Source organism: Stegodyphus dumicola, chromosome X1, assembly GCF_044657685.1.
Source record: "Stegodyphus dumicola isolate Sdum_Otavi_A_Nest chromosome X1, ASM4465768v1".
Taxonomy (NCBI): domain Eukaryota; kingdom Metazoa; phylum Arthropoda; class Arachnida; order Araneae; family Eresidae; genus Stegodyphus; species Stegodyphus dumicola.
The window spans coordinates 127,811,102-127,830,815 of NC_140780.1; the positions used below are offsets into that span (position 1 = coordinate 127,811,102).

The following is a 19,714-nucleotide window of genomic DNA, read 5'->3' on the forward strand; positions in this document are numbered from 1 at the left end:
TAACAAAGAAGCCTGCTGTAATACCCTAGGAAACCATAGCGAGGGCTGATTTTTGGGTATGCGTGCTGCATTCAACATTTCATGTTTCTTCTTCAAATTTTGATTTATATAAAAAACTCAAATATACTAATTTTATTGTTATATATTATTAAATTTCGAAACGTATTAAACTACAAAAACTGCGATATGTTACAAGTTATTGTATGTTTGTATCGAATACAGATACTTTTAAATCAAATCTGTTATTTAGATTACATATATTCAACGTTTTATAGTATTATGATATAGATTAATGTGTGGAAAATATTGAATTAATAATTATTAGTTTCATTTATTGGAAAATGGTATATTATATGGGAAAAAGAAATATAAATGAAACTAATAATTATTAATTCAATATTTTCGATGCATTAATCTATATCACGATGCTAGTATAAAACGTTGAATATACATAATCTAAATAACAGATTTGCTTTAAAAGTATATGTATTCGATACAAACATACAATAACTTGTAACATATCGCAGTTTTTGTAGTTTAATACGTTTCGAAAATAAAACTTGTGAAGTGTTTCTGTAGGTATAGTTTAAAAAAAGAGGGGGGCTAATAATAAAAATTTCACTTGCAATTCTCACTCATTATTTATATATAATGAGGTAAGTAATTAGAATATAGGCAAGCAAGCAGGATGACAGTATTGATATACGTAAGCCTTCAGTTTGAAACTTACTTAGCGCCGCTGGAAATAAGAATGCTAATGTCAATGTATCTGAATTGTAATTGGTTAAGCATGTTAAGGCTTTGGAACAAGATTACGTAAATGTGATTTTGCCATTTCTGTTCCAAAAACTGTATGAAAATAACAAGAACAGGAAAAGTGCAAGGCGAAGTTATTGTTTCGCAAGCTTTTAGAAATGTCGTTTTTAGCTCCGTTTCTAGCGGTGAGTTTGAACAGAGGCATTTGTTATGACGTCTATCGCGTACTTGTGCAGATTTTGAGCAGCTGCTGTTTTAAACTTTCCCGATTTACGCAACAAAATCACGCTGATATTCACTTGACTGCATGTGTTCGACTTTCTTCTTACGTCTTCTAGTTTATTTCTTTACTTTTCCTTTTATATTTTTATTGAAAGTCTGGTGTAAGTTTACTGGAATTATTTGTACACATATTTCATAACTCGCAAATAGCTATCGTTTTTACGTCTGATGTAAAAATTTTAAGTAATATTTAACCTCTTTTCAGTGGAATATTGCATATAGAGTTAGTACACATGGATCAAATCCATACGTACAAAGTACTTCAAAATAGGCCCACCAGGTGGTCGAATGAAGTAACACCGCTGAATATTGGGAGTTTGACTTGGGCGAAGGGATTGCTGCATAGTTGCAACCATGGAGGTAGGAAGTAAGAGGGAGAGGCCTTAAACTGATTTTCCCCATACACTGCTTTGAAGCACTGGAGATCCCTTTGTGGTGACGAAAACGTTCGGTTACTTACCATTAAGATCAATGGGTTTTAACACGATCGGACGTAAACGTTTTGTAATTAATATTTCAGAGTTCTAAGTATGTGAAAAGAATACATTTTAAACAACATTTCATTCTGAAAGGAATTAAATGCTATACTTTTCACAGAACAGTTTAATTTGAATGAAATATTTTCGTAATTTTTCCTTAATTACATTCGAAAACATTTTTAAGTAATTCGATTTTATTCGGTTAAGGTTTACAAAAATTAAAATAAAAGTTTGTTGTATTATTAATATTAAAAATTACTCAATATTTCTTTTCTATTTACAGAGCTTCTTCCTAAAATACTTTCTCAAATATGACGTGATTTTTTAGCTTCTGAGGCATCTTTTAAATCGAAATTCTGAGTCATTTTATAATTAATTCTCTATTCGATCCATTTCAAATTAGAACACCTTTTATTTTAATAATGAAATACGTTAAATATTGGTGCACATTTCGATGTGTACTTAACTTTCTCTGAATATTTCTGAAAGGGAATAAAAAAGGTATTTTTTAAATATTATTTAAAACTTGTAACTGAGTTATTATAAAATGGAATGGAATAATTCTTTTAATTTTTTACTTATCACATTTTTTTTTACCCTTAATTTCAACATTAGCCCACCAGCGGCCGAGTGGTAAAGTCGCTGAACACTGGTAGTTCGGTCCGAGGTTCGAATCCCGCGAACGGGCTGGCTGCATGGGCGTTTTCGTGGTTTTCCCCATGTGTAACGTGTATACGAGCCAGTTTCCCTTAGAAAGTCCTCCACGAAGGCATCCCTCCCGTTAGGCAGATAGCCCTCGAGGCTTTGCCATAATCACACACACACGCTAATTTCAACATTACATATTCTAAAACTCTTCTTTACTACTTCCTTAAATACGCATTTCATAGAATTTGCTCTACAATAACGTTTAACAGATTGCTTTCCACTACGAACAGTTCTTGCTTAAATAGTTTTATAAACGTATTTGTCAACAGAATTTCAATTTATGTGTACAATTCAGTGTTAAGGATATTATATATTTAGATAATATTTATAATCATTATAAATTTAGATATATTTAATAACTAGATTTCTTCACAGTAACTTCCACATGAGTTTATGAATGAATAAATCCTTCATTTCAAATACATTTATAAATATTTTAATAAATATATACGTATTTTTTAAAGGCAGATATATGCTTTTTGCAAGCATATGCATAAATACCCAAACATATTTCATGTTTTTCATTTTCGGCTTGTTCAAATCTTTAATTTCTGTGCATTATGTATATATTTCAAGTAAAGTAATTTACACTAATTTCTCATCACCTTCACCTCGCATGGTACTTCCGCCGAATTCGCAAATGTATATGTCTTCTGTTCACACATTTGTGTAAAATTATACATAATCTTACACAAATGTGTGGTTACAAATCAAGGAAAAGTTAACTTATCGGCACATCTGTCTGTATATTTATTAATTTTGACTAGGATTGCAGCATTTGTTGGTAATTTTATTTTTTTAGCTATCCCAAAAGTGTAAATCAAAAGGGATTATTCTTCAGTTATGTAAAAATAATATGATGAGTTTAAAATGAGCAACTATTAAGCCTCTTCTCTAAAAAATTTTAAAAAGTACATGTTAAAATAATATGTGGATGAGGAAAAAAATATTTTATTTAAAACATTTTGGTGTTGGAACATAAAATAAGAGTAGCGAATATTCTATCAAGGGTATAGAAAGACGTATACAATTTTAAAGGTTCCGTAAGGTATTTTTCATTCTTTAAACATATCATTTGTACTAAAATCTATATTTTTGTAATTCAACGGCTTAGAATTTTATAAAACAAATTCGTTATCAAAATCGCTGTTGTTAGTTATCGAAAGATAACTAAAATGTGATTTTTGCGTAAATGTCACTAAACTATACAAATTGCTATTATCCATCACACAATGAATGTTTCTTTTATGCGGAAGTGTCCCGTTTTTCGATTTGTATGGAACTGTCGTGTGTGTCCATGGAGTTAGGAAGTAAGCCTTTCTTACCTCCATGTGTGTGCCGAAATACTATCAGAGCGCTGTCAAGGGAGCTTCTGAATGTAAACAAAAAACACCCCATCTGGGGATTGAAGCCTCGGAGCAGTGCACTCGTAGTGCGGGATTGGCCCCTCCTTTCATTCTTACCATGGAGGTAGGAAGTTTCTTACCTCCATGATTCTTACCTCCATGGTTGCAACCCCTTTTGCACGAAAACCAACTAAGCAGTAAACTCTTCAGGCGAAAGGGTAGCTGCATGGTTGGTTTTCGTCCTGGTCTTCATATGTACTTGCGTTACATTATGAGGAAAAGCAACCCAAGTTTCCCATACGGATAGTAATGATTGGTACTGTGTGCTTGTGCTTACGGGAGTGCACAGTAAGAAATTTTTTTTCTTATAGTTTTATTTTACCATATATAAAGGTATAAAGGAATTTTTACATCCCATTCTGTTTTCATACCTTGCTAAATATCTATTTGTTTTATTTGAGTGGTTGTTTTCTTATTATGATGCGTTATACTATAACTTTTATAATAAGCTTTGACTCAGTATTTAGTTCTGAATAATTTACTACCTTATTGGATTTGAAATGTTTCTTTGGTCTTACCATACATAGAAATTGGTTGTTTTTTGCCGCATCACAGACTGATTGTGTATAAAATTAATATAAAGTGCGTGGATTTTTCGAAACGTTTTTAGATGTTTTTTTAACAAACATTAGAAAATAGATTTCATTATAACCCATCACTCATTCCCATGGAGCATGACTGTAAGAGTCAAGGTTGCAAATTACAATTCGTGCCAATAATAAATGTGCTATGTATATACACTTAAAATAAAAATTTAAAAAAAAAATACTGTTGTTTTTATTTATATTGTTGCATTTGAAATGTATTTTGTCAACAAACGTTGTTTAAAGTTATTTATTAACCAAACTTTGCTTTTCGCTGTTAAAAAATATACAATACCTGTAAGCAATACCAATAGGTACAATATGTGAAATTTAAATATGAAATATTTCTGCTTATTAATAATAAACGAGTCTAATTTAATTTCAATTAAGTTAATTGATTTCTACTTTAATTACAAATTAAAACCGCCTTTGCTTAAATTTTCGCTAGTTATCAAATTTTATCTGTGAATAATTGTTTATACAGTGTGTTCAAAACAAAGGATGGCACAAGCTTTACTTCTTTAAATATTAGGTCTTAGCTATGTAGTTGATGTTGCTATTTAATTAATGAATTTAAAGTCCAGTTACAAGTAGAGAAGACAGTTTCAGTTCTGGGGTTGAAATAATTTTGTAACAGCAAATAGATCATAATTTTTATATAGATCCCATAAAATAGCAAATTCAGTGAGTAAAATATTTGTTAGGCTTTATAAGTTAAATATAAAAAGTTCCATAACTTTAAGGCAAAATTTGTGGAGTTGTTTCGGAACGAATTTACTGAATTTTCATTTCAGTCTTTTATATAAAAATATTCGAATTGACAGTGAATTGATTCGTTCTTTTAAATTCACTTTCAGTAGTTTTGCTTCTAGTGTAACTGAAATAAACTTTATGATGATAAACTAAAAAAATGGGGAATTTGCATACGAGATGGTTTCTTCTTTTCGACCGCTGCTTTTATTTTCCCCATACTCATTGGAAATTTGGAGATGGTTTCTCCTTCTTGACCGCAGTGCTCGTAATCTTCGCATTTGTTTGGCCACTCTCTTCGGCAGGCACTCTGCTTCTCTCGATGTCTATTTTTGATTTTCATTGAAAAAAACGGGGTTTGCGACCCTATGTTCTTTGGTAATATTTCATCCTCTTAATGCCTATTATCCTCCCTCTGAATCTGTCATTCGAATTCGGCAATACTCTGTATATGCTCTGAATTGTGTAATTACATACCCTGTATTAACTTTAAATTATGCTGAAATGACATAACACTTTGAATAATAAAATTCAGTGAAATATGTAAAAGTGTTTCGTAAATGGGATGTGATACTTAGAAATTATGCGAGTGAAATAAATTTATATATGTAAAATACAAATTTAGTATTATTCGTAGTCCAGACTCTTAGGTTATGTGAACAGAACTGATTAATAACAGCTGATCAGAATTTCGAAATAGTATGTGTTATTATGATTTTATCCAAGTTTTATGTGCATTTTTATATACTTTTCTTTTCATGGAAGTTTTTGTCGATGTGTTTATATTGGTTTATTAGTTATGAGGAATTTATGTTCTGTTTCTAGGTGCAAAATACTTTCTTGTCATCGAAAAAGGATCTTGCAATAGACTACCTTTAAAAAGGACTAAGGGACTGGCATACATTGAAAGGTAAGATAATTCTTAAATAAATATTTGAAAAAAATCACTTTTATTTTTCTTGAATTAGAACGGTTTATAGCAAGAAATTCAGATCTGTTTTGCCTTACGGAGGGATACCTTCGTATATGATTTTCCAAAGGAAACTGTCGGGTATTTTTTACACATGAAGCACGAAACCTTCATGCATTTCCCCCCGCCAAACCAAACTGTTTCTGTTTCCTGGCTTCAATCATTGGTCGACCCATTTTTATTTTTTCCCCCTTTATTATTGTTTTGAGGCACGCCTGTGTTAAAATATTTAGTCGATCCTGCTTAAGATGTTTTAATTAAGGGAGCTTTTAATACCAAGACATCAATGCGTCTTAATGGCTACAAAATTAATGACCAAATAGCTGAGAAAAAATTTCGTCTGACGGAAGGAGTTTCATTCTCAAGCTCTAAAATTTGTGTTCTTCCCATATAAGAAGTTTCGTCGTTCTGAAAATTTTTAGAAAGTTCTCTGAAAAATATCTGAAGAATTTTCTGTTGTATGTGTAGATTTGTAGGAGCAAGTGCAAATTTCCTTCCAATGATGTGATTTTCAATTTTATTTCCTTCGAGTTTATACATATTTTACGACTTCATACCAGACTCATCTAAGATTCAAGTGCGCTGTAAGCAAACAAATCAGAAGTAATCAGTGGTCTTAGGACAACACTCGAAGAAGAAAGTGAATGGTATAAAAAAAAATAAATAAACAAACACTTTTTCTACCTTATTTGTGTGAACGCTTTTACGTCATTTTTATATGCTTACGGATGTCACCAAATTCACTAGTCCAGTGACCTTTAAACGCACGTAGAACAAGTTTCCATGTAACAGCTGCTGATGGTCTATTTTTAATAGCCGATCCTAACAGCGTGATTTAAAATTGCTTTCGAATGGCCTACTCGCGTGGTGGCCCTTATGACGTAACTGAGCTTGCGTGATCCGCCATTTTTTCTACTGCTGACTGTCGTCATGAGGTCTGCCTTTTTTTCTTTTTTTGGCCTCGTTTCATGAAAATTCGTTGTAAGCTTGTTTGTATTATTATTTTCTTACTGGTAATTCTTTTGTTCTGTGGAAGGTAAATCACTGTTTGTTAGTCCACGATCTCTGCATTTAAGGATCAGAACATATTATATGAATCGAAATAACTCCTCCTCTATGAGCAGTAAAAATTTTATTTACCATTTTTTGCAGTTAGAAAACACTATTTTTCGATTGCATGACTTGTTTTATTACACAATTACATATAATGCATTATTTTTGGGATTATATTTTAAAAATGGTTGACTGTGTTTTTAACACTTTCTAACTTATTTTCTTGCGTAACTGTATGATTAATTTGGGGCTTACTTGGTTGATTGTTCATTAGATAGCCTTTATCTCTTTCCAGCTTGTCATGAGTAGCTTTTAAGAATAATATTTTCAGATAAAATCGCTTCTTGAATTCCTTAAAAATCACATGCACATACCTATCTTACTGTCCTTCCCATCAAACAAAGTATATTCAAAGTTGTGCATTTTAGAATATGAGCAATGTTGAACTGCTTGTTTTTAAGCTATTGTATTTTTTATGTGGCATCCATTTATTAGCATCTGCAATCAATAATTCTTTGCACTTGAATATCTATTCTCATTTCCTAAATCCTGAAACATGTACTCCTATTTTCTTAAGCTATAAACAATCAGTTGCATTTATGACAAGATACGATTAGGATTACTCTGTAGTTTGATTTTCTCCTCTCTCTGCTCTTGTAACAACTATTCCTTGGTGACTGATGTTCATTACTACTATTTATTTCGTCGCCATGTTATTAAAGTCCTTTTTTCATAATTCTGTGAAGAAGGCATTAGTATACTCTTAGCTTTTTGTGATACTGTGATATTTTCTAAGACCTTAAATGCATGCTGCATATAATACACTACTGCCATTAAAAGAAAAAGTCCAAAAAGAATGTCAGTAAGCTTTTTTTTTCTTGTAGCATATGTAAAGTACTAAACAAATTATTAGCATTTCAAAATAAAGCGTATTATATACGTCGATACCATTAGTATTCTTCGTGCCCACCTCTGGCTTGTATTGCTTGCTCTACACATCGGATTATTTAAACAAAATGTTTATGGTATCTTGTAGAATAGTAATCCAAATTCCATTAATTCGCGTCTGAAGTTCATCAAAATTTGCTGAGATCTATCATATCCCCATCACTTTTCATTTGACCATATCCTCCACATTTTCCACATTTTCGATTGGGGGGTGTAAATCAGGCGGTCTAAGCGGCCGTGGAAGAAGTAAGATGTAGTTAACTCCAATGGGGTCTGACGATCCTGGAATTGAATACGTTATGTAATAAGTCATAGGATTAAAAAAACTGAAAGTTTTACTCAAAGGACTGTCTAACGTTAATAACATTTCTGATGCTCTTACTGAAAATGGTTTCACTGTGCACCAAGTTTGCAGCTCACAAAATGCAGGACCAGAACCCCAAAGCCCCTCTTTCAGGGACAGATTATACCCACTGATAATTTTGAAAAAATTAATTCTGCTGCAAATCTTATGTTTTTTCAAATAAAAGTAGAAAACAAACCAGGTTCCTCCAGTGTCACAGTTGCCAGAAATGGCATCTTTCATCTGAGAACTGCCACGTGGCTCCCCAGGGTGCTATGTTTGCTGGGTTGCACAGAACTGTTAATTGTGATCACTAGAGCCGCCTGGCAAACCGCATAGAGCCTGATGTGGCATCATGCCGTGGTTAGCGAAAATTCTCGAAGGTCAGAAAACTAAAAATTTCTTTTGCAAACTGCCAAACATGTGGCATCATACGGTGGTTGTCCGAAATTCCAAAATCAAAAACTTCTTCTAAGTTAAACTTAGCCTAAGCTTTTCTCAGGCACTGAAATCCACGCTATTACCTGAGAGGAACCTGTCGTTACGGGACATACTGCAAATCCTGTCAACTCACAAAATGCTCCAACCGACACAGCTCCCTTAATAGTGTTCGAAGTACTAGTTTCAGTGAGATATCTCAACTTGTACAAGTCATAACTGAATATAAAAATGCATTTGGCCCAAACATTGGTCAAATCATCCGTATATATATATATATATATATATATATACATACATATATACATCAGGGGTTGGACAAAAATATGGAAACACCTTTAAAAAAACATGTTTCTTTGCTTAATATGGTGTAGGAAACCCGTTGGCATCCAAAACAGCTTGCAGTCTTCTCGGAATGGATAAATACAGTTCCTGTATGTTTGCCAAGGGAATATTATACCATTCTTCCTGCAAAACGGTGGCAAGTTCAGATAACGATGTTGGCGGTGGATAACGAGAACGCACTTTCCGTTCCAATGTAGATCACAAAGGTTCGATAATATTCAGGTCTGGTGACTGTGGTGGCCAGGGGAGATGGGACAACTCATCCTCGTGCTCAGAAAACCAGTCCTGGACAATGTGAGCTGTGTGAACAGGGGCTTTGTCGTCTTGGAAGACACCATCACCATCGGGGAACAAAGTTTGTACCATGGGATGAACTTGATCGGCCAAAATGTTCACATAAGTCTTGGCAGTCGTGTGCCCTGACACAGTTATCATGGGGCTAGCAGAGAACCACGATATGGCTGCCCAAACCATAACAGAACCCCCGCCATGTTTCACTCTTGGCAACAAGTAGTCTGTATTATAGGCTTGAGATGGCGTTCTCCAGACGTAAACTCGGCCAGAAGTGGGAAACAATGTGAAGACTCGTCAGACCATATTACTCGCTTCCACTGCTCTATAGTCCAGGCTTTATGACTTAAACACCACCTTTTCCTGTTACGGGCATTAGCATCACTGATGAGTGGCTTCTCAATTGCAGCACGGCCAGCAATTCCCTGTTTATGAAGCTCCCTTCTAATTGTTTTGGTACTCACAGGGTTCGGTAACACAACATTCATTTCAGCAGTAACTTTTGCAGCTGTGGTCTTCTTATTTTTCGTCACAATTGCCCTTAATGATCGTCTGTCACGATCACTCGGGACACACTTTCGTCCGCGCTGTGATTTAGCAGATGATGTTTTTCCGCTTTTCAAATATGCGAAATAAATCTTCGATACAGTACCTCTTGAAACACTAAACACCTCGGCTACCTTGCTTACGGAAGCACCTACCATACGTGCTCCAACAATTTGCCCACGTTCGAAGTCTGTTAACTCTGACATAATGCAATGACAACCTCACATAACAGTACTCCGACAACAACTGAACTGTTTAGATCATTTACGAAGTTGTATAGGTGGCGTCAGTAGTCAAAAACGCCAGCGCCACCTACATATTTCATTAAAATCAATCTTTCTTTTCAAACATGCATTTCACAAGGTGTTTCCATATTTTTGTCCATCCACTTTATATATAAGCAAAAATCAAAATTAAGTTGTTGTTTGTGTAAACTTTATTATATCTTAACACTGTTGTAAAATATTGTTTTGGATTAAGCCTGGGTCTTTTTTCTCTTAATTTACCGTAACTCTCGCACTCTAGTTCATTGTATATTATATGCTATTTATGAACTTTAATTGTATTTTAAATTTGTATCTTTCTTTCTGCATTCCGTTTTACCTGCATACACCTGCTTCGACTTTTTTGCTTGCATCTTCTGCGCCACTTGGCTGGCGGTAGTGAGGCTATGCTGTTTTACCATTTGTTGTCTCATTTACTGTGTTAACCCATCTACATAGACTATACTTCGTGTTCTACTTGGAACATACCAGTGAATTTTCGTAGCGTATTTGCACTTTGCGTATTGCTGCCCATGTAAAATACTTTAATCACTAATACATATTCTGAAATCGCCATAACAGTGATATGTTAGAATAGTAATAAAATGCAGGTGCCCAACACAGAGAGCTATCTACGAAGGCGACGTTGTTGCTGAAGTATGGCAACTGGTATTGTGATACGGGAAAATTATCATAAAGAGATGCTGCAAATATGGAATTGCGACTGGTCGTAGAAAGTCACTAATCTATCGAGCACTCGTTATGGTTACTTGAACTTTTTTAAAGATTAATACGCTGTTAGTAAATTCAGTCGCATGTAAGAATGCTGCTTGTTGGCGCGGTATACTGGCCATGAATACAGTGTCATGCCACTCAATCTGCCACGGCCTCTGGAAGTTGCTGATGTGTCAAAACCTGAAAAACAGTTGGCACACTCAAAATACACAAGATAATGTGTGGCTGATTACAAGGGCAAAGGTATTATCGTATACCAGTACTATCGATGACTAAATGTAAATGCTTATCCAAAGAGTACTGATGAGATGACGATCCTCTTTCTGCGATGTTGGCGCTTACGAAACCCAGAACCATTTCTCGTTTCTACACCTTTCAGCATATTTTTCATTTCCAAAAACACTTCGCCCCATTCACTTAGCAGTATCGCAGAAGCAATGAATTCTCTTATGCGTCCTTTGTCGAAGTAGCTGATGTCATGAGACGGTTGCCTTCTACGACGTACAGGCACCCTTAGTTGTTGCTGAATAAGGAATAAAATTCCTATCCATATGCTATGTGTTTACAAAAAATATGAAGGCTAATTTATGTATGAGTACGTTTAAAGCTCTCATTTTCGTAACTTTGAATTTATGGACCAGTGAGGCTAAATTTTTCACTTCTTCTGTATTGCCTGCAATACATGCACTTTGAAAACGTAAAATTTGTAGCTACATAACTTCAAAGTGTTCTGTTTTCTAAGAATAGTAGTTATAAATATTCTTCTACCATATTTAAATGCAATAAAATTTAATTGATAACTTATGCAGACAAAGGCGTAGCTAGGGTTTTCAGCGCCCCGGGGACAACTGAAGATTTTGCGCCCCTTTCTCTGGGCCAAAAACGGAAAAATTTCATTCTAAAATTTCGTAACATCAATTTGGTGCCCCTTTCCCCACCCTAGCTACGCCATTGTATGCAGAATAGGACATCACATGTAATAAATAAAGCAATAACTAAGTACACAATATTATGCATTTTCAATACTTCATTCTAATAGATATATCAAAGTAATATAACTCGGTGCTCAAGAAATGATGAAGCAACGACGGTGCTGTACTGTATAGTGTTTCACAAACTTTCGGATTGCCACGCATATACATATATAATTTCAATTTATGGCGACCCACGTGTATGTACTTGCTTCTAAATAAAATGAGAGAAAGAAAAGCTCTAAAGGAACTCTTATTCATGAAACAATAAAGAAAGTTATATAATAATGAAGCAATAATAAATAAAGATATGTAGCTAACATCTGTTTTATAATTATTACATTTTAATACATAACTTCATAAAACAATGAAAAATTCTCAAAACTTTTCACAGCCTCCAAAATTTTCTTCTCAATCCTCGTTCTGAAAAATCTTTGGCATAACACCATTTGTAGTTTCAAGGTATGCTAGAACAACAAAAATAATTCTTTTTCGTCAAAGTTTTGTGTAAGCATTGAAAATATCAGTATGAATCGCCCGTACGTGTTTATGGTTATAAAACTGTTGTAGGAAGACGGTATTGGCTATTTTGAGACTAAAGTATTTTTCCATATAACAGCCTATTCTCGTTTAACGCTCATTTTCCGACTAAGAATCTTTTATTTATTTTTTCTTTAATTTGCCTACAGTAAACCGCATATAAAAATGCAGGACTAGATTTAGATCACGTTGTATTATATTGGTAGTATTATACCTTCCTTTTTATGTAATATATTGGAAGAATAAACGAATAAATATATAAGTTAGATTGTAAAAAAGTTCAAGTTTTTAAATTTTTGGAATTTACGTAACGTATAAAGTTTTATTTAAATTTCGACAAACTGAAGCGTTGTCTGTTTACACTACATACGTTGCATACTGAAGAAAGTTTATAAGAGATAATTTCAAGTAGACATGCAATAGATTAAGTATAAAAGTTGAATTCAGTAAATCGCATAAACGTGCTTAATTCGCAATGTCAGAGGTTACTGCCGATTATGCAAATTTATGCACGCTTAAGAAATGATTGTTTAGACATGAAATTAATTCACTACTCTGATGATTTTTCCCCGTGTAATTAGGCTGAAGTTTGGGGTCTGTAAGTAAACATCTTTTGGTAAATACTCAACGTTTATGTTCCGAAAAATACTTTTCGGTCAAATTATACCATCCATAACCTTGAATGCAACACGCAAATTCGTTCGTTAAGTGCTTCTCAGCAAAATAAAACAAACGTTTATAATTTTTTAGTTATAAATGAAGTTTATAAACGTGTAGTAAGTTAAAAGGTTTGTTTTCGAAAATTTGTTTTCGAATGTTTTAAAATATACTTGAAAGACTTTTTTTTTCCTCTCCTTAATGGTATCATGATAAGAAACGTGTTTAAAAAATGTAACCATATAAAATTAGTTTTGAGCATTGAGGTAGCATGATAGCATCTTTCTCGTTTACTCATTGTTTTATGCTCGGAACTCGGAAACCTACTTAACTACTGCTTAACACAAGTAGTTTGGCTTGGATTCAACTCCCAGCGAAGGGACTGTCTGCAAGAGCTTTTCCATAGTTTCTCTCGAACATAAGTATCGCGAATGCGAAACTATGTCCCTTAGAATGCTCTCCACGAAACTATTTCTATATCTTGTCGAAGAAAATGGCAGATGTAAATAAAACAACCTCCAGAATTGGAAATACTAAATATTATTTTTATAGTTTGCCTTGCTTGAAAACGTGATCTGTTGTCGAAAGTGTTTTATCAAATTTTTCTCTCGTATTCCGGACTCAAATCCAGTTCAATGGAATGGCATACAGCTCCCACTGACTTTTAACCTATCTGAGGTGTAGCCCAGTATCTTTAGTAATGAAGGCTTTGTGAATGCCAAGGTATACAACAAAATCTTTGTCTTAGTGTCCACAGAGACGCATCCTCTAAGATATATGTAAAGCTACATCCTTTAAGACACATTAAACTAACGGCGAATGGTACTGCATCTTTCATTAAAATGTAATAAATTTGAAATAGTAAAAAAAAATGTGTGTAAAATATTTAGTGTAATATTTTGTTGTAAAAAATTGAAGACGAAATTCTAAAAGTACTGACTAGAAAAGTGTTCTGAGAAAGACAGTTTTTGATATTCAAATTCCTTATATTTTATAATTGTTATTCATAGCCAATTAATTATCTCACGTTAGATTGAAAGAGTGCAATCCAAGATGTGACTGATTTTCGATCATAACACATTGTTAAACTTCTGTTAGAGCAAGGCTCACCATGAGTTGTACTTTTGAGGAAGTCTGAAATTTCTAGCAGAAGAACAAATCTTTGCCGGCTAATCAATTTTAGTTTGAGAAGTTGGACTTTTTATAAGGCATTTCTGCCTGCTTAATTGGAAAATTTGCAGATTTCGATAAAATGGGAAGGCATTTACATTACACATCAGTGCTTTCGTCCCATGTTTAGTGCCGCAGAAGAAAAACTAACTTTCGTGTAGACAAGTTTCATGTTTTCTCAAGTGCAACGTAAATAACTCCTTTACCGAAGTCGTATGCGAAAGGAACCTTTGCTTTATTTGATTGTCCTCCATTGTTTTCCCATAATCAATAACACCTTAAATGCAATGCCAGTCACGGGTGACTAACATTATACTTTCCGTTTTGACCGCATCAGCAACCGATAATAGACAGTATACTTTTCGTTCAGCCCGTGTCAGTCACTGTTTACTGATGATATACAATTTATATTTTTCTGTCAGATCTCTCTTCCATCAAAGTCTACTTAGACCTCAGGCAGAATGTCGGTGAAATCGGGTATCGTTTGCTAAACGGAAAGGAAGACAAAACAGGCATGGTGCTTACCGTGTTAATAAACCGACAACAAATATTGCTTTCTTAGCCAAGCTTAAGGAGTGCTTTTCTGTTATGTGACATAAATACTCCTTTACAGGGATCCCTTACCTGCGAAAGGAATCTTTGACGAGATTGATAGGCCTTCCTTGCTTTATCCTAATCCATTAACTAATTGACCCTAAGTATTGCTTTTGTATTGTACTGCTGTTGCAAAAAATGCCATTTCGCTATGCAGGCAAATCTAGCACTTCTTGTCCTTAGTTCAAAAGTTCAACATAGAGTGTAATTTGCTATAAAATTTAATTATTGAATCAGAAGTCAATAATAATATTTGCACTATAACTGATTTCCACATGCTTTTAAAACTTTGTCGAAATTTATCATAATTAGTGCCTTGAATTCGACACAGTACGTACGTGCAGATAGCATGAAGTCTAATAGAATTCAGAACTCTAGTCCCACCTTGAATTATAGATAGAACTTCTTTTTAAAATTTCTTGCATCTTTAATAGTTGTTTTTGCTATTAACTTTTTCTTTTCAATTTCCGACAAACTGTTTGCTTTTGAGAGCGCATAGGAGAATCAAATTCTCGTTAGTGTGCTAATATAATAATACTCGTATTTCATAAAATTTTTATCACTATTCTGAACTATTTGAAAATATATGCACTTCTGCGAGGGCTTTTCATTACGACACATAAAAATATTTCAAAAGATTTTGTTCTACGTTTCGTATTTTTCAAGACATTTTATATATATATATAGTGTGTGTTTTATATATGTTACGGTGAAAGACCGAAATCTGAAGAATGTCGACTTTCACCGGTGAATGTCAACATTCACATAGTCTCTTGGTGTATGTCCGAAATATTTTCCAAATACTCTTATTTCTGACTTACACCGGTCAATGTCGACATTCACCATGTACTAATGGTGAATGTTGAACATATAACAATATTATATTTTCTTCTCCGTAATTCAGTCGCGAATAAACGCACTTGAGACTTGAAATAAGAACTTAAGAACATGAGAACCTAAAACACACAATGCATTCAAAATGAGAAAGGAAAATATTAGAAGTTAAAAACTTACTTAATTATACAGTACATTCTAAATGAGAAAATAAAATAACAGTAATAAAAAACTTACTAAATTATGTGATTCAAATCTTATTTATTGCAACACTTAAACTATTATGGCACTTTATGACCTCTCTTTTCGACTTACACCAGAGCATATCTGTGATTGTCGACATACACCGGTGAGGGTCCGAATATACAAGAATGTAGTGCAATATTCGATCTTTCACCAACGTATTTGGTGAATGTTAACATTCTCCGGTGAAAGTCGACATTCTCCAATTTCGGTCTTTCACGGTAACATATATATATATAGAGATAGATAGATATATAGTGTGTGTGTGTGTGTGTGTAAGATAAAAAAAATGTAATTGTAAATTCTAATTTAAATTAGCAATAACCTTTAATTTCTCTTTTTAATTTGGATACTTCCTCTCTCTATTCTAAAAATAGCAACAACTTTTCCTGCATTGCGTCATTTCTTGATCAAACCATACATATGATTTAATAAGGCTGATGACGTAGCTAATTCGAAACTTAAATCGAAACTTTTTCTTAATAAGCTGTCATACTGGACAACTGCGCAATCTGCTTATACTTCCGTTCTCGCCAAGACGCTGCTTGATGCTTTTCTTCCTATTGCAACAATATCTAAATGTAACTGTTCTGAAATAGGCACGTTTTATGTGGCTAGTGAATTGTGGCCGTTAAATGTTTAACTACAATAAAAGAAAATATGATTTAAATCTGATACCACTTCGTCTTATTGCATCTACATGAGTTTCAAGTTTCTTCTTCATTCCGGATGCTTCAACATCTATCTGCATCATTTTCAAATCACTACATTTAATTAAGTAATATATAGAATATGAAACAAAATTATTAAACTTAATAGGGACCAACTGGCAATAAACCTTTAAATTTATAAATTTTAATTAAACACATCCCCCTTCAACGATACGCTTTTTGCACCATTTTGCTTCACTTTGTAGCATATTACATCATTCTTTCCTTGCTATTTCTTTGCACTACGAAATCTTTAGCCCAGTCGCTGCTCAAAATTGACACACCGAATTTCCAGCTATAAATGCAATCTCGGTTAGTACGCATTACGTTTTCTCGCTTGCTGCTGCTTGAAGAAACCACGCGTCTAGCTTCGCCTTCATTCTCTATTTTTTTTTTTAATGTGATTGCGTGTTTAAAAATTTTGGGAAGCCCCATTATGCTGTGATACTCAATATAATGTTTGAACGCGTAATTGTCAAGTTATAAAGATATATTGTGCTTATCCAAGGATTTTACGGTTCTTCTAAGAGTCAACGACATCTATTACTTCGTCTGCATTGTGCATCACATCTCTCACCACTTCGACCATGACAAAAAGTGAAACATACCACGACTGCGAACCTCTAACCTACAATGTTATAAATACATATATTTCAGCACCCATGCACGTAGCAAAGGGATAAGTATATCTGCGACTACTGTAAATCTTTCAGTATTTAGAATTCGACAATTTATCTGCAAAATATGTAATGATTAACGTGCCGTTCCTGAAGTGTTTCGCCTCCAAAAAAATTTTTCATAATTTCTTTAAGAAACGTATTTATAGGCCTAGAGTTTAAAAAATGTTTTCACTTGTACAGAGTATTAGAAAGTCGTAAATCGTAAAACCTGAGTGTTCTTATTTTAACCATCAGAATCTACAAAAGAATAATTCGAATGGAATTTTTCCTTTTAAAAGAAAAGGTGAGTTATAATCATCTGAAAATAGATTCTTTTTTAAATGCTACTGCCTAGTTGCGGCTGATTGTTAAATAAAATCTATTGGGAAGTTTAAAGTGTGCAACAACGGCCAATCTTTGAAGGGCATTTTGCTGACGGTTAGATTTATTTAAGTACAATAAATTAGATTCTACTACCAATTATGTGAATCTGGGGAGCGGTCTGCCTAAACTTCGTCCGAGTTTGTTCGAGAGCACCTCGGTGATTTAAGTAGGAGTACTGAAGCTACCTAACTTTGAGAAATAAAATTAATGCTTTTAAACTCTTCAGTAATATTTTGTAAACGATTTTACTTTAAATTAGATTTCGTTATTCATGGCAAAACACTCGAAGTCTATCGAGCCTGTCTACCTTTTCGCAGAACTTTCGAAGAGAAACTGCCTAATATTTGTGTTTCATATAGGAAAAACCTTAAAACGAATGCAGTTATCCTGTTCATTCGACGGGAAACGAGCCCGGGACAAACTATAACACAACGGTCTCAGCTACTCGCCACTGTTGAGCCTGGTGGCGTCTCGAATGCGGTCAAGAAAGGGGACTTTGGCGTTAATTGCGAAGGGGAAAATAAACAGGTGCGTTAGAGATCATAAGAGAAGATATATTGTAAAACTAACTTCCTTAGTTAGGTTACGTACTTTTTTTATGTTGAGAGTTTGTGGCAAATTTCTGATCTGCAAATGAGGAATTAGACATTTCATAGTATACTGTTTTTATTAAATGGTTGTCTTAAATTTATGTATTCCGTATGCTTAAATTTGAAGTATGCAATATTTATTCATATATTAAAGTCTGTAGTAAAAGTAGTCTTAAGTTTTTTTTTAAATTAAAAAAAGAATTTTCGTTCTTTCTCTCTCTCTCTCTCCCTCTCTTTTTTTTTAAGGGAATAAATCGAGCAAAATTTTATGGAAAAATTGCGCAGTAAAAGATGGAAGACCAGCACATAAACTTTCATTTCGTTAGTTTTTGTTAAAATAAATACTGTTTATTTCGCTTTTCATATCATTTAACTAATTGCATTTAAATAAAATTTGTTTACAGTGCTGTGTTTTACTTTAGACACCAGTACCACTCGAGACCGTAAATGAGGCTATTACAGCGTAGTAGTTACACGAGAATGTTTGAATAGCACTCTAAAAATACCATGCGCTTGCAAAGTGCTCTTGATTTGAATTTCTTTCTTCTACTTCGAGAAGTTTTATTTTATTCGTTCAGTTGTTTATTTTGTTAAGTGGTAATAAAAAAAGTTCTTCGTATTCATTCCAAAGATTTGGAGAACGTGTTCACTTGAATTTTTTGCTACATCAAAGTTCACTTCTAAAAGCATGCACATATTTTCAGTTTGCCTCTTTTGATAATGCGAAAGCAGTTGAAACTGCTAGGTTAATTTCAATCAATAAGAGAAATTTTGTCCGAAAGTCTTTTTTTTTCCTGCATTTCATGAGGAATTGTTAGAAGCTATCTATACTGTAATGATTTTTTTTAAGTACTATAGAGTGGTTGAGAGCAAAGTTTAATTTCTAAAATTAAAAATGCTGAAGCCCTATGGAAGACTGTCAGGAAAGACAAAAAAAGAAAAAAAAAAATATTGATAAAAATTAATAGCTAAATTAATAAAATAATCAGTAATTAAAATTCAATAAAATGTAAAGAGATAAATAAAAATTTTATGAATTAATTATAACTAATTATTATTAAAATAAAAATTCTGCTCTTCGTCTTATTTGAAACTTCGGCTGGAATTATCGTTTCACCGAAAAACTAATAAATAACACAGTCGAGCTTCGGCTGAATTTATGTGTTGAATCTACTATTGTACACAATCTTGACACATATATAAGTATCTTTTTTATTTACTTAATTAAATTAAACAAATTTATACTTTCCAGGATATGTTTTTATCAGAATAATTTTGAGTATCTAGATTTAAGCATTAATTTCATTAAAGTGAACAAACTTTTTGACAAAAGAACGCTTTTTGAAATTTAACACAAGTAAATTAACTGGATATCAAACATTTCTAAAAAAAGTTATTGGATATACAATTTTTAATCAGTTAATTATATTTAAAAATATCTTACCACCAAGAAGAACCTGCTTTG

General features: G+C 33.3%; 1 protein-coding gene across 3 annotated transcripts in view; it reads left to right on the forward strand.

Annotated features, from left to right (window-relative positions):
• The window catches only part of LOC118196119 (uncharacterized), a 326,905-nt gene that overhangs the window by 117,270 nt on the left and 189,921 nt on the right, over positions 1 to 19,714 (forward strand). For all 3 annotated transcript variants that reach the window (XM_085808355.1, XM_085808356.1, XM_085808357.1), the window contains one exon: positions 5,791 to 5,875. The gene's annotated coding sequence lies outside the window, so the exon portion shown is untranslated. The remainder of the gene's footprint in view (positions 1 to 5,790; positions 5,876 to 19,714) is intronic.